Genomic DNA, 14765 nt, shown 5'->3' with positions numbered 1-14765 from the left:
GTATGCACTGCTCGGCATCGACTCTGCGCGTGTCGACGCGTCGTGCGTTACGACGACTTGGGAGGGTGGGGAGCTGGCTGCACGTTACGAGCTATGCTTACCCGAACAGGCAGACACGTGAGGTCTGCTGATGTTTTTGCACGTACAGTAGCTTTCTTACCATTACTCAGCATAACAAAACTACTGATGTGGGAGTGCAGCTGCGGGTAACAGCTAGTGTTCAGTACTTGATTATAAGAGGCTATGAGCCGCGCGGGGTAGCTGCGGGGTCTGAGGCGCTTTGTCATGGTCCATGCGGCTGCCCCCGTCGGAGGTTCGAGTCCTCCCTCGGGCTTGGGTGTCTGTGTTGTCCTTAGCGTAAGTTAGTTTAAGTTAGATTAAGTAGTGTGTAAGCTTAGGGACCGGTGACCTCAGCAGTTTGGTCCCTTAAGACCTTACCACAAATTCCCAAATTTAAGGGGCTATGTCTGGGAATACAGCCCACCAACATTACAGTACAGCGCCACGGGTTGCCTACATATGAGAGGGTAGAGGCCACGATAACGAGAGCCCAAACATCGCCTGCATCCGAACGACGCCAACAACAACAGGTGTGGTTACTGTGAGCTATTCAAGACGCCACTACGTGCGCGTAGTGCGGAATATTTCCTTCCACCATATCAGGTGGCCACAAATAGTCCGCGACCAATTCATCCGCCAGCCGGTACTTAAGATTAGAGTAGGATGGGGAAGCATAGGGAAGAAAGTCGGCCGTGCCCTTTCAGAAAAAAAACCATACCGCCATTTAGAATTTAGAATTATATATTAATACGTTCAGCTGCTGAAGGGCGTTGATTATATCAACGGGGACAGGTGAAAATGTATGCCCCGACCGGGACTCGAACCCGGCATCTCCTGCATACATGGCAGACGCTCTGTCCATCTGAGCCACCGAGGGCACAGAGGATAGTGCGATTGTAGGGACTACCTCACGCACGCCTCCCGCGAGACCCACATTCTCACCTTATATGCACAACACTACATACGTAGTGCCCTCAGTGGCTGAGATGGATTGAGCGTCTGCCATTTAATCAGGAGATCCAGGGTTCGAATCCCGGTCGGGGCACACATTTTCACCTGTCCTCGCTGATATATGTAAACGCCCGTCAGCAGCTGAAGGTATTTATATAATTCTAATTTCGTTCTAGATGGCTGCAGCTCATTAATGGTGTCTGTTCTTTCGGACGCCTCCCGCGAGACCCACATTCTCACCTTATATGCACAACACTACATACGTAGTGCCCTCAGTGGCTGAGATGGATAGAGCGTCTGCCATGTATGCAGGAGATCCCGGGTTCGAATCCCGGTCGGGGCACACATTTTCACCTGTCCTCGCTGTTATATATCAACGCCCGTCAGCAGCTGAAGGTATTTATATAATTCTAATTTCGTTCTAGACGGATGCAGCTCATTAATGGTGTCTGTTCTTTCGGACACGTCCGAAACAACAGACACCATATCCATATAAGTATATACCGGCATTTGTCTGAAGCGATTTAGGGAAACAACGGGAAACCTAATTTAGGATGGCCGGACGCAGGTTTGAACCCTCGTCCTTCCGAATGCGATAGCATTGTGCTAACAACTGCGTCACTTCGCTCGGTCCGGCAGCTGAAGCCAGACCGCCAACCTGGGAGCACCGCTACCGGAGCTGCGTGGAGCCGCCACCAGTCTCGGCTGTTCCTACGCTGAGACTTGGCCTCTTGACGCTCAGCCTCCAAGACTTCGGTATCTCAACTTATTACTGTGATTGTGCTCTGGGACAGTCGTTTCATTTTATGGACCAAAAGACATCATAACGTAATCCATGAAATAGACATTCTAGGCGAACTGTGTAGCCTTTATTAATCCTATCGCTAGTGTTAAGCTATTATGTTAAATTATTTTGTGTTCTTGTTAACCAATGCTTCAAGACAGAGAACTGTGAATTTATGTTTTTCTAATAAACTTGTTTATTGTCTGTCTACGTCTAAATTCTTTTGCACCAAGCCCGCCGTGGGCCAATTTACAAGATATATTTCAAAACAACTCGAGTTCAGCTGACCATGTACCTAAACCTACTTGAGACCTAGGATGACTGAAAAGAAGTTAGATATTGGTCCCACGTATTCTGAAAAGCTGAATGTGGGAGCAAAGACGTTACATTTTCTGCAATCACATAACTGTAGTTTAGGCGTGTGAGCTAACAACCATCTTATTATAATCCAGAACAAAGTTGGCTGAATAAGCTGAGTTGACTATCACAAGTCAAAGCATCTTACTACGAGGCAGAATCGGCACGTCGACATCGCGGCAGCAGGCGGAGGGTAAGAGTGCGTCTTTGTCTACCGGCCACAGGTCCTCGTAAAGGGATTCAGCCACCAAGCTTCCTAATTTGTTAAGTCCCGTCAAAGCTCAGGTGACTTCCTAAGACATAACTTACTGTTTCCAACCAGAGATGTACTACTACAGCAGACGGATAACTGATTACAGATCTTTGAGGCAGACAAGTGTCTATCGATGCGCTCATGAATACGAGACATGAAAGGTGTGTAACAGCAGTCATCTTTCAAAATACTATATAAGATGTACACTATTCAGTCGAATCCGATGTAGGGCTACCCATTAAACTGTGTATACCTAGTGACACGACGGGAAAAACATGGGGTATGGGGATTCTGTAATGGCTCTACATATGTATCTCTCCATGCAGTGCTCTTACCCAGATTACGCCTGCATGCTGTCCGGCACTGCCTCCAGGCATATGCTGCAGACTGCTGACGAGAGTCGATACAAAGCTCTGTGCCTTTTCATAGGAGCTCTTGGATACACCGCGACGAAAGAATTGTTAGTGTAAATGATTGGAAGTACATCTACCAGAGCGGAGATAATACCTCAGCAGAAATTTATTCTGAAACTCCTGCAGCGCTTGGATGATGTGCTGACATACAAAATTTGCGGCCTTCCAGTGCTACACCTACCGTTAATGAACCATAAAGTGGGACGACCACTTGCGGAGGGACTTCCAGCCCTGAGAAAATACCAGAAAACGACTCAAAAAACGCAACAGCTAATCTAGTTTGAGCAAGAGTATGAACGTATCAAACAGGAACTAGACGTGCGCATTAATCTGGACTGGTTTTGGTGACACATTAATCAATAACAGCAATTTAGAAGGCTTTCTAGAAAAATCATCAGGTGCCGCATGTGTGTGGGTCTAAATACAAGGATACCGTCCGCTGTGCCTACGCAAATATTAAAATAAAAAGAATGAACGATTTTGAATAGCGAAAGAGGTATCAATCTACAGGACTGAAGTCATAGCCATTGAACGGGCACTGAGATAAGGCATGACCACAGCATCTACCGATACCGTAATACACTCCTGGAAATGGAAAAAAGAACACATTGACACCGGTGTGTCAGACCCACCATACTTGCTCCGGGCACTGCGAGAGGGCTGTACAAGCAATGATCACACGCACGGCACAGCGGACACACCAGGAACCGCGGTGTTGGCCGTCGAATGGCGCTAGCTGCGCAGCATTTGTGCACCGCCGCCGTCAGTGTCAGCCAGTTTTCCGTGGCATACGGAGCTCCATCGCAGTCTTTAACACTGGTAGCATGCCGCGACAGCGTGGACGTGAACCGTATGTGCAGTTGACGGACTTTGAGCGAGGGCGTATAGTGGGCATGCGGGAGGCCGGGTGGACGTACCGCCGAATTGCTCAACACGTGGGGCGTGAGGTCTCCACAGTACATCGATGTTGTCGCCAGTGGTCGGCGGAAGGTGCACGTGCCCGTCGACCTGGGACTGGACCGCAGCGACGCACGGATGCACGCCAAGACCGTAGGATCCTACGCAGTGCCGTAGGGGACCGCACCGCCACTTCCCAGCAAATTAGGGACACTGTTGCTCCTGGGGTATCGGCGAGGACCATTCGAAACCGTCTCCATGAAGCTGGGCTACGGTCCCGCACACCGTTAGGCCGTCTTCCGCTCACGCCCCAACATCGTGCAGCCCGCCTCCAGTGGTGTCGCGACAGGCGTGAATTGAGGGACGAATGGAGACGTGTCGTCTTCAGCGATGAGAGTCGCTTCTGCCTTGGTGCCAATGATGGTCGAATGCGTGTTTGGCGCCGTGCAGGTGAGCGCCACAATCAGGACTGCATACGACCGAGGCACACAGGGCCAACACCCGGCATCATGGTGTGGGGAGCGATCTCCTACACTGGCCGTACACCACTGGTGATCGTCGAGGGGACACTGAATAGTGCACGGTACATCCAAACCGTCATCGAACCCATCGTTCTACCATTCCTAGACCGGCAAGGGAACTTGCTGTTCCAACAGGACAATGCACGTCCGCATGTACCCCGTGCCACCCAACGTGCTCTAGAAGGTGTAAGTCAACTACCCTGGCCAGCAAGATCTCCGGATCTGTCCCCCATTGAGCATGTTTGGGACTGGATAAAGCGTCGTCTCACGCGGTCTGCGCGTCCAGCACGAACGCTGGTCCAACTGAGGCGCCAGGTGGAAATGGCATGGCAAGCCGTTCCACAGGACTACATCCAGCATCTCTACGATCGTCTCCATGGGAGAATAGCAGCCTGCATTGCTGCGAAAGGTGGACGTACACTGTACTAGTGCCGACATTGTGCATGCTCTGTTGCCTGTGTCTATGTGCCTGTGGTTCTGTCAGTGTGATCATGTGATGTATCTGACCACAGGAATGTGTCAATAAAGTTTCCCCTTCCTGGGACAATGAATTCACGGTGTTCTTATTTCAATTTCCAGGAGTGTAATTATCGACTCGCTCTCCACGGTTAAAACACTAACATCAATTGGTATGGACAAACGAAGTCTTTATTTACCACGCCAAATAGCTGCTGCGTGTCAGAGGTGCACAACACCAGTACTAAGGTATCATTTGTGTAGTTCAACGACGAATCTAGGATTGTGGGGAATGATAAGGCTCGTTAGTTGGTAAGGACGCAAGGAAAATGGCATATAAGAAAGACGCACCCATCGGATGATCGTATTGCTATATTTAGAGACATGACCAAAAGCGAATGGAACAAGGCGCGTTAGACCGAAGATATGCGCAAGGGCACCTTGTACAAATAACTCTTCCGCATCTACCGAAGGTCCAATGGTGCACTCAAAAGTAATCTCTGAAATGCAACTCGTCTGGCGTAGACAACGAGAGAGTTTGTGAGGATCATTGATAGGGTGAAATTCAGCCACGGCTGCCACCGACAAAATCTTTACAGACTCCACCTCGTACCATCGCCATATTGCGACTGTGTGGAGCTCTAGGAAATTAATCACTTTATCTTCGGGTGCCCTCGATACAGAAGGTAGTAGAACCGGCTGATTACACGGCTAATCCGCATGCATGAAGCGTTTCCTTCTCATTTGTTAATCGTCTTGTTTACGAAGAATTTAGATATTTAAAAGCTAGAATCAAAATGCAAGTTGTGATTATTAAGTTTGAGTAAACGCGCGCGCGCTTTTGTGTGTGTGTGCGCCTGCTTATAATCTGTTAACGTAGGGACCGATGTATTTCTGTCTGTATTATTTTGATTGCCCATGATGAATGTTTAGTTTGGTTTTCTGTGTTATTCACGAAGTAACTGCTGTTTGTTTTAACTTTTTAAGACATTGTGTCTCGACTGGTTGTATGGGTGCACTGGAGCACCATAAATAAATATCCTGCCAGGAAGTTTCAAATAAATTAACAGTTTATCTGTGCATTGTCTGAACTAAAGCTTATAGATAAATGTAGCATGCCTATCGGTGCTTTCTGCCGATAAGATGCCAAATATGAACAGACACTGACGCAAGTAGTACTGACTAGAGGGGAGTGTGCTATCACGGTATAAGTGTATATTTTTATAATTATATATTTTATGATTTTGGTTGAGGTGGCTTTAAATATTGTGGGCTAGCTTGAGACTTTTAATTACTTATACCGCGGTAACACTCGTACGGACATCGGCTGCCCCGAAGTACGCACGATATAATATTTTTTAAACACAGCGCGCCACTCACCGCCTTCTAATAAATAGTTTGCGTGAGCGCTCCTATTTAGAAAAGAAAATATGCCTGTTCTTACGCAAACTGTAATTATTAATAAGGGTCTCAGGGGCTACTGGTTATTTATGTACCAAATTACACAAAGATTAACTGAGATATTGCGTAATCTAATGATTTTTTAATCTTTCTTTTTCATTATTTGCAAGGCAAAACTGGAGAGAATCTCGTCTGCCGTTAGGCAGCCAAAATGAAACATACTGAACTGACTCAGTGTTCGAAATATTAATAAACGAAATCTGTTTTGACTCTTTTTAACTTTGAAATTAATGAAGGATCAAAACTGAGAAGTCTCTCGCATTTACATTTTAATTAAATAATACAGTCAGCGTAATGGCCGACTAAATTCTGATAGGGGAGATGAACTCCCTGTACTGCGAAGTTCTGTAAAAACTTTGTTCATTATAATTAATGGTTGCGATGATGAGAGGTGACAACTAAGTCAGTAGTACACACTTTCTAATAACAAAACTATTATATTTTTCAAAATACAGATAAGACTTACGTTAATTATCAGACAGCACTACAATGGCGGCCTACCGCTAGACGAAAAAGAACAGGAGAGCTAGTTCACTCAAAGCATTGTCTCTGATCTTCATGGCCTATATTACACAGAGATTATAATAACAAAACAATGTTTTGTTAATTACATCGATATTTGTGTTTTGATAATAATAACTTACGTTCTTTACTGTTTGTTATACATCGTGCTCACGTACACAGTCTTGAAATAATTTATACACTACTGGCCATTAAAATTGCTACACCAAGAAGAAATGCAGATGATAAAAGGGTATTCATTGGACAAATATACTAGAACTGATATGATTACATTTTCAAGCAATTTGGGTGAATAGATCCTGAGAAATCAGTACCCAGAACAACCACCTCTGGCCGTATTAACGGCCTTGATACGCCGGGGCATAGAGTCAAACAGAGCTTGGATGACGTGTACAGGTACAGCTGCCCCTGCAACTTCAACACGATACCACCGTTCATCAAGAGTAGTGACTGGCGTATTGTGACGAGCCAGTTCCTCGGCCACCATTGACCACACGCTTTCAATTGGTGAGAGATCTGGAGAATGTACTGGCCAGGGCAGCAGTCGAACATTTTCTGTATCCAGAAAGGCCCGTACAGAACCTGCATCATGCGGTCGTGCATTATCCTGCTGAAATATAGGGTTTCGCAGGGAACGATTTAAGGGTAGAGCCACGGGTCGTAACACATCTGAAATGTAACGTCCACTGTTCAAAGTGTCGTCAATGCAAACAAGAGGTGACCGAGACGTGTAACCAATGGCATCCCACACCATCACACCGGGTAATACGCCAGTATGGCGATGACGAATACACGCTTCCAGTGTGGGTTCACGGCGGTGTCACTAAACACGGATGCGACCATCACGATGCTGTAAACAGAACCTGGATTGATCCGAAAAAATGACTTTTTGCCATTCGTGCACCCAGGTTCGTCGTTGAGTACACCATCGCAGGCGCTCCTGTCTGTGATGCAGCGTCAAGGGTAACTGCAGCCATGGTCTCCGAGCAGATAATCCATGCTGCTGCAAACGTCGTCGAACTGTTCGTGCATATGGTTGTTGTCTTGCAAACGTCTCCATCTGTTGACTCAGGGATCGAGACGTGGCTGCAGGATCCGTTACAGCCATGCGGATAAGATGCCTGTCATCTCGACTGCTAGTGATACGAGGCCGTTGGGATGCTGCACGCCTTTTCGTGTAACCCTCCTGAACCCACCGATTCCATATTCTGCTAACAGTCATTGGATCTCGACCAACGCGAGCAGGAATGTCGAGATACGATAAACCGCAATCGCGATAGGCTACAATCCGACCTTTATCAAAGTCGGAAACGTGATGGTACCCATTTCTCCTCCTTATTCGAGGCATCACAACAACGTTTCACCAGGCAACGCCGGTCAACTGCTGTTTGTGAATGAGAAATCGGTTGGAAACTTTCCTCATGTCAGCACGTTGTACGTGTCGCCACCGGCGCCAACCTTGTGTGAATGCTCTGAAAAGCTAATCATTTGCATTTCACAGCATCTTCAGCCTGTCGGTTAAATTTCGCGTCTGTAGCACGCCATCTTCGTGGTGTAGCAATTTTAATGGCCAGTAGTGTAATTCACACGTCTCATAACAAAAACTTCCTTTCCCTTTCTCCAAATGTCCATTTACGTGACGTACTGTCACAGTGCGCGAACGAGACGGAAATATTGCCGATATAGTGATCAGTCTGTGTTGCAGTTTGCGTGTACTCCACGCTCGACTGCATACAGAACGGACGTACTAACAAGCCTGGGCGTATAAGTCCCTTTAGCACGAATCAGCTCGGGGGAAGCGTGTGCATGGCGGTGCAGCAGCAGCAGCAGCGGCGGCGCTGACCGGATATTGCGGACACTGCCGGCGCACGTGTCTGCGCGGCCTCAACTTTGTTCATTACCTGTCCCCGGCGCGCCACGTCTTGTGCCACGGCCCGCCAGACGCGCCAGCCTTTCTAATATCAAAGTTTGAGGCGAGCGGCAGTGGCTGTCCTCAGCAGAGGCAGCGCCCCTCCGGCGGCACGCGTCGCTCACGGCAGCCACCCAAAGCTACCCAGTGACCGCAGGGCGCTTACTGCTGCAAAGGCGTACTGCAAAACCGACGTGCATACCACGCAATCTCATTAGTCGCCTGCTGCTGCCACGGTAATTAGCGTAGCAATCTACTAACGAAGGTCTGAGTGTACGGAATATGATCTCAGATATAATACACTGCTGACCATTACAATTGCTACACCACGAAGATGACGTGCTACTGACGCGACATTTAACTGACAGAAAGAAGATGCTGTGATATACAAATGATTAGCTTCTCAGAGCATTCACACAATGTTGGCGCCGGTAGCGACACCTACAACGTCCTGACGTGAGGAAAGTTTCCAACCGATTTCTCACACACAAACTGCAGTTGACCGGCGTTACCTGGCGAAACGTTGTTGCGGTGCCTCGTGTGAGGGGGAGAAATGCGTTCCATCACGTTTCCGACTTTGATAAAGGTCGTATTGTAGCCTATCGCTATTGGGGTTTATCATAGCGCGACATTACTGCTCGCGTTGGTCGATATCAAAGGACTTTTAACAGAATATGGAATCGGTGGGTTCAGGAGGGTAATACGGAACGCCGTGCTGGATCCCAACGGCCTCGTATCACTAGCAGTAGAGATGACAGGCATCTTATCCGCATGGCTCTAACGGATCGTGCAGCAACGTCTCGATCCCTGAGTCAACAGATTCGGACGTTTGCAAGACAACAACAATCTGCACGAACAGTTCGACGACGTATGCAGCAGCATGGACTATCAGCTCGGAGACCGTGAATGCGGTTACCCTTGACGCTGCATCACAGACAGGAGTGCCTGCGATAGTGTACTCAACGACGAACCTGGGTGCACGAATGGCAAAATGTCATTTTTTCGGATGAATCCAGGTTCTGTTTACAGCATCATGATGGTCGCATCCGTGTTTGGCGACATCGCGGTGAACGCACATTGGAAGCGTGTATTCGTCATCGCCATACTGGCGTATAACCCGGCGTGATGGTATGGTGTGCCAGTGGTTACACGTCTCGTTCACCTCTTGTTGGCATTGACGGCACTTTCAACAGTGGACGTTACATTTCAGATGTGTTACGACCCGTGGCTCTACCCTTCATTCGATCCCTGCGAAACCCTACATTTCAGCAAGATAATGCACGACCGCATGTTGTAGGTCCTGTACGTGCCTTTCTGGTTATAGAAAATGTTCGACTGTTGCCCTGGCCAACACATTCTCCAGATCTCTCACCAATTGAATACATTTCTCGTCAATAGTGGCCGAGCAACTGGCTCGTCACTATTCTTGATGATCTGTGGTATCGTGTTGAAGCTGCGTGGGCAGCTGTACCTGTACACGCCATCCAAGGTCTGCTTGTTCAAGTCTGTAATCACATGTCAGTTCTAGTATAATATATTTGTCGAATGAATACCCGTTTATCATCAGCATTTCTTCTTGGTATAGCAGTTTTAATGGCCAGTAGTGTAGCTTGGTGCATAAGTATGTAGAGTTTTTCTTTTGCCTGTTGGTGTTCCGGTTACCATTGGTTTATTTTTCAATTGTAATTTTTTCTATGTAGTTCATTGCTGCTATTTGAGCTTATATATTGTCATTTTCTCGTTTAGAGATTGTGAGTGGAGCTGTGGGTGCTAGAAAATGGAAAGCCAAGTGGAGAAATCGGATTATTCTGACATATTCTTCTGTTCCTTAGGAGAGCCAGTCCTAACAAGACTCTACCATCTGATGAGCAAGATGTATGAGACAGGCGAAATACCCTCAGACTTCAAGAAGAATATAGTAATTCCAGGAGAGGAGAAAGTACAAACTGGATCAGACTAGGAAAAGGAGTAAGACAAGGATGCTGTTTATCACTTACTCTTTTCAACCTGTAGTTGGAAAAGATGATTGACCAATGCTCATTAGATGCCAAAGGAGTAGAAATTGGAGGAAGAAGAGTAGGGTGCTTGAGATTTGCTGATGACATGGTCCTTCTAGCCACAGGGGAAAAAGAATTACAGGTTTTGGTGGACACCATTGCAACTAACGGGAAAATATATGGAATGAAAATTAACACAAATAAAACAAAAGTATTGGCAATAGGAGGAAATAAGGAAATAAAAATTGTGCTGAATGGAGAAACACTAGAACAGGTGCAAAATTTTAAGTATCTTGGAAGCAGGATAGACACCGACTGGAAGTGCACCACAGAAATTAAAACAAGGATAGCAATGGCAAAAGAGGCGTTTTATAAGAAAAGGAGAATCTTCTGCAGCGGTCTGGACAGAGAATTCAGAAAGAGACTCATGAAATGTCTTGTATGGAGTGTTCTTCTATATGGCGCTGAAACATGGACTGTGAGGGAAAAAGACAGTGAAAGGCTGGAGGCTTTTGAGATCTGGACATGGCGGAAGATGGAGAGAATAAGTTGGATGGACAGAGTAAAAAATGAAGAGGTACTGAGAAGAATGGGAGAGAAAAGGCAGTTACTAGATGTAATAAAGAGAAGAAAAAGAAATTGGATTGGGCATATATTAAGAATGAATGACGGACTGATAAAAACAGTTTTAGAAGGCTATGTAGAAGGGAAAAGGAAGCGAGGAAGGAAGAGATTCCAGATACTGGATGACATGATGGACGGTACAACATACAGCAGCCTTAAGAAGGAAGCAATGGATCGCAGAAAATGGAGAGGCAAAGAACCTGCTAATATAGCAGATAACTGATGATGATGATAGTAATTCCAATCCCAAACAAAGCAGGTGTTGATAGATGTGAAAATTATCGAACTATCAGTTTAATAAGCCACGACTGCAAAATACTAACACGAATTCTTTACTTCGCGGTAAATGATGGCAGTCAGAACAGTTGCTGGATAAAGATTTATTAAAATTCATCAGAAGTAAAATTTCAGGATGTAATTTTAGTAAGTGACTAAAAGTTTTTGTGTATGTAATATTCTGGTAATTTTACAGTTACTTAAGCTATAGTGTTTTTTCTTTCTCATTTCCGATTCTAAGTTTTTGCTAATGAAAGTGTCTTCTTGTTCAGGATATTTTACTTCTGATGAAGGTATGTTTATATATACCGAAACCTTGGTCAAGAATTTTAATAAATCTTTATCCAGCAACTGTTTTGGCTGTCATCATTTACCGCGAAGAATTTCAAAAGTTGCTGTTTCAGCCATGTTCAAAATCTTGAAAGACGAATTCTTTACAGACGAATGGAAAAAGTGGTAGAAGCCGACCTCGGGGAAGATCAGTTTGGATTCCTTAGAAATATTGTAACACGTGAGGCAATACTGACCCTACGACTTGTCTTAGAAAATAGATTAAGGAAAGGCAAACCTACGTTTCTAGCATCTGTAGACTTAGAGAAAGCTTTTGATAATGTTGACTAGAATACGCTCTTTCAAATTCTGAAGGTAGCAGGGGTAAAATACAGGGAGTGATAGGCTATTTACAATTTGTACTGAAAGCAGATGGCAGTTGTATGAGTCGAGGGGCATGAAAGGGAAGCAGTGGTTGGGAACGGAGTGAGACAGGGTTGTAGCCTAACTCCGATGTTATTCAATCTATATATTGAGCAAGCAGTAAAGGAAACAAAAGAAAAATTCGGCGTAGGAATTAAAATCCATGGAGAAGAAATAAAAACTTTGAGGTTCGCCGATGACATTGTAATTCTGTCAGGGACAGCAAAGGACCTGGAAGAGCAGCTGAACGGAATGGACAGTGTCTTGAAAGGAGGATATAAGATGAACATCACCAAAAGCGAAACGAGAAAAATGCAATGTAGTCGAATTAAATCGGGTGATGCTGAAGCTATTAGATTAGGAAATGAGACGCTTAAAGTAGTAAATGAGTTTTGCTATTTAGGGAGCAAAATAACTGATGATGGTCGAAGTAAAGAGGATATAAAATGTAGACTGCCAATGGCAAGGAAATCGTTTCTGAAGAAGAGAAATTTGTTAAGGTCGAGTGTAGATTTAAGTGTCAGGAAGTCTTTTCTAAAAGCATTTGTGTGGTGTGTAGCCATGTATGGAAGTGAAACGTGGACGATAAAAGGTTAGACAGAAAGAGAATAGAAGCTTCAAAATGTGGTGCTACAGAAGAACGCTAAAGATTAGATGGGTACATCACAAAACTAGTGACGAGATATTGAACAGAATTGGGGAGAAGAGAAATTTGTGGCACATCGTGACTAGAAGATGGGATCGGTTGGTAGGACATATTCTGGGGCGTCAAGGGATCACCAATTTAGTAATGGAGGGAGGGCAGCGCAGAGGATAAAAATCGTAGAGAGAGACCAAGAGATGAATACACTAAACAGATTCAGAAGGATGTAGGTTGCAGTAGGTACGAGGAGATGAAGAAGCCTGCACAGGATAGAGTATCATGGACAGCTCCATCGAAACAGTGTCTGGACTGAAGACCACAACATTCTTCTGTTTGAGTTCAATTGAGATGTGACAGCAGCGGGAGCAACCACAAACATTTTCGACGTGTATGGCGATAATGCCATTGGATATACCATTCTAATGAAATTGTTTTCTCGTTTCAAGGAGGAATGTTTTGACATTAGTGAGTCTCCATGTTAAGGAAGACATTGGAGGTTTGATGAAGACAGTTCAAATGCATTAATCCACATCGATCCACGTCATTGCACTAGAAAACTCGCAGATGTGATGAACTATGATCATTCCACGATTGTGTGACATTTGCATGCAATGGGCAAGTTACAAAGTCGGGTTTATGGTTACTGCATGCTCTAAAACCATAATCACAAAAATCTCTGCTTTCTCGTCATCGATTGGTTCTTGAACATCACCCGACCATTCCTATCCTGTATGGTTACTGGTGAAGATAAATGGTGTCTTAATGTTAACACAGGAAGAAAAGGGATGTTTGAGCCCAAACAAAGCAGCAACTCCCCGCACGAAGACCTGAGCGCATCCACAAAAGTTAATATTATGCAGCTGGTGAAACAGGAACGGTATGGTTTACTATGAATTGCTTCCCCAAGGTGTAACCATCACTGCTGACGTTTATTCTCAACGACTGAGATGTCTTGCAGACACAATCAAAAAATAACGACCACGAAGAATGCGTGAAGTGACGCTACTCCAGGATGACGCCCGTTTGCGTTCCGCTAGACTGACATAAACGCTGTAATTGGGTTCGGAAATCATTCCGTACCCACCTTATTCCCTGATCTCGCGCTCTCAGATTTTTTTTTACTTTTCCGCTCTCTATCATACAGCCTTCACGGAGCTTCCTTTCCGGGTGAAAATGCGTCCCGAACATGTCTCGACGAGATCTTCACCTCAAAATCTCGAGATTTCTACAGCTGAGGAATCGAAAAGCTACTCCAGCGTTGGCAGACTGTTGTAAATAGTGAAGGAGAATATACACTCCTGGAAATGGAAAAAAGAACACATTGACACCGGTGTGTCAGACCCACCATACTTGCTCCGGACACTGCGAGAGGGCTGTACAAGCAATGATCACACGCACGGCACAGCGGACACACCAGGAACCGCGGTGTTGGCCGTCGAATGGCGCTAGCTGCGCAGCATTTGTGCACCGCCGCCGTCAGTGTCAGCCAGTTTGCCGTGGCATACGGAGCTCCATCGCAGTCTTTAACACTGGTAGCATGCCGCGACAGCGTGGACGTGAACCGTATGTGCAGTTGACGGACTTTGAGCGAGGGCGTATAGTGGGCATGCGGGAGGCCGGGTGGACGTACCGCCGAATTGCTCAACACGTGGGGCGTGAGGTCTCCACAGTACATCGATGTTGTCGCCAGTGGTCGGCGGAAGGTGCACGTGCCCGTCGACCTGGGACTGGACCGCAGCGACGCACGGATGCACGCCAAGACCGTAGGATCCTACGCAGTGCCGTAGGGGACCGCACCGCCACTTCCCAGCAAATTAGGGACACTGTTGCTCCTGGGGTATCAGCGAGGACCATTCGCAACCGTCTCCATGAAGCTGGGCTACGGTCCCGCACACCGTTAGGCCGTCTTCCGCTCACGCCCCAACATCGTGCAGCCCGCCTCCAGTGG

At 46.2% G+C, this 14765-nt stretch overlaps 1 non-coding gene across 1 annotated transcript; it reads right to left on the bottom strand.

Moving 5' to 3' along the window:
- Positions 1–863: 863 nt before the first annotated feature.
- Positions 864–938, bottom strand: Trnat-ugu (transfer RNA threonine (anticodon UGU)). Its single transcript has one exon. It is a non-coding gene; the product is annotated as a tRNA-Thr (tRNA).
- Positions 939–14765: the final 13827 nt, after the last annotated feature.

Source organism: Schistocerca serialis, chromosome 8 (assembly GCF_023864345.2).
Source record: "Schistocerca serialis cubense isolate TAMUIC-IGC-003099 chromosome 8, iqSchSeri2.2, whole genome shotgun sequence".
In the NCBI taxonomy this organism is placed as follows: Eukaryota; Metazoa; Arthropoda; class Insecta; order Orthoptera; family Acrididae; genus Schistocerca; species Schistocerca serialis.
This window is presented reverse-complemented; position numbering and strand designations above follow the sequence as displayed.